The 1,873-nt window shown below is 38.2% G+C and overlaps 1 non-coding gene across 1 annotated transcript; it reads right to left on the reverse strand.

The window, feature by feature from the left end:
* Positions 1-900: 900 nt before the first annotated feature.
* On the reverse strand, positions 901-1,007 carry LOC112767517 (small nucleolar RNA R71). Its single transcript, XR_003184960.1, has one exon. It is a non-coding gene; the product is annotated as a small nucleolar RNA R71 (small nucleolar RNA).
* Positions 1,008-1,873: the final 866 nt, after the last annotated feature.

Below are 1,873 nucleotides of genomic sequence, written 5' to 3' on the forward strand. Positions count from 1 at the left end.
TAATTGTTCAAGAATAAGTAGAAATTGAAGATGATGGATGTTCAAGAATAAGTAGAGTTGGGAATATCCATAAAAAAACTTAAGAAAAGAGCGTAAGAGACCTAATATAAATGTTAGAATCACTAATGATAGAGTTGAATTGATTGGCACACAAAGGACCTACAAGATGAGCACGAAGAATACAAAAGACAAAAATAGTATGAAAGTACAAAAGATTTATAAGCTTATTAGAGAGCTGAGGGCAAGAGTTCCTCTAGAGAGTAACAAAAGATAGAGATGTGTTCCTCATAGAGAAAAGAGTTAAGTCCCAAGATGTTTCTTTTACTGCCTAGCAAAGCGGATAGATAGTGCTAATGTAGAGACGCCAGCCTAACTGATAGCCTATTTCTCATTGAGATGCACTTTTCAAAGCTATAGCGAGTTATTATTAGTATCATTTCTAGCCCAACTGACATGGATAAAACCGTGATGCTATGGTATCCTAACTAACGAAGAGAAGAAGAGGAGCGAATGGCAAACGAGCCAAATAATGCCAGAAAGACACTTGGTGACTTTACTGCTCCCACTTCTGGAATTTATGAAAGTAGCATAGTGAGACCTAATATACAAGCAAATAGTTTTAAATTGAAGGCCACTTTCATCCAATTGGTGCAACAAGGTCAGCTTAGTGGGAACCCTCAAGAAAATCTAAATCTGCACATATCTAACTTCCTACAAATATGTCACATAGTAAAGAATAATGGGGTCTCTCTCGAAGCCATCCAACTAAGGTTGTTCCCATTCTCTCTGAGGGACAAGGCAAAGTAGTGGCTCCAGACCCAACCTCTAGATAGTATAGCAACTTGGGATGATTTGGTTAATAAATTTCTATCCAAATTCTTTCCACTATAAAAATTAGCCAGGTTGAGACATGATATTCAAATCTTCACCCAGAAAGATGGAGAGTCCTTCTATGAATCCTGGGAGAGATATAAGGAGATGCTGAGAAAGTGCTTTCATGATATATTTCCTGACTGGTTACAACTCCAAACCTTTTACGACGGAGTCACCCACGCTTCTAGAACCTTGCTTGATTCATCAGTAGGCAGATCATTGCATAGAAAAACCACTGAAGAAGCTCTGGAGTTAATATAAGTAATAGCCAACAATCAATAAATGTACTCAGCAGAGAGATCAATGAACAGAAGAGTGATGAAATTAAGCACGTTAGACACACTATTGGCATAAAACAAGAAGATATCTCAACAAATCTCTTTAGTAACAAAACAAATGGGGAACATGCAAGTGTTCACAATGGGAACACAAGTCGTTACTTGTGACTTGTGTGGAGGAGGCCACAAGAATAAAGGATGTGATGTACTGCAAGGAGACCAACCATCCATAAAGCAAGTGAACTACATGGAAAACTTCTCAAGACCACCACAGAATGACCGCTTCTCAAAGACATACAATCTAGGGTGGAGGGACTATCCAAATTTTGGTTGGGGAAACCAAGAGTAAAAGAACTTCAATGTACCACTTCAACAACAAGCATTTCCAGTGCAACCACAAAACTCTCAAAAACTCTCTTCCCTTGAAGCTGCAATAGAGAAATTATTACAATCCACATCCACATTGGCAAAATCAAATTCCACTTTCATGTAACAAATTAAGAGCTTCATTGATGAGACAAGAGCAAATTTTAAGAACCAAGAAGCCTCCATTTGGAACATAGAAGTGCAAGTGGGACAAATTACTAAGCAATCAGCAACAACATATTCCAACGCCTTCCCAAGTGACACTAAGCCCAATCCTAGAGAAGAATACAAGGCTATTATCCTGAGTAGTGGGAAGGTAATTGGCAAAGAACCCCTAAAGAAAATTGAAGAGAAGT

Source organism: Arachis hypogaea, chromosome 17, assembly GCF_003086295.3.
Source record: "Arachis hypogaea cultivar Tifrunner chromosome 17, arahy.Tifrunner.gnm2.J5K5, whole genome shotgun sequence".
Classification (NCBI taxonomy): Eukaryota; Viridiplantae; Streptophyta; class Magnoliopsida; order Fabales; family Fabaceae; genus Arachis; species Arachis hypogaea.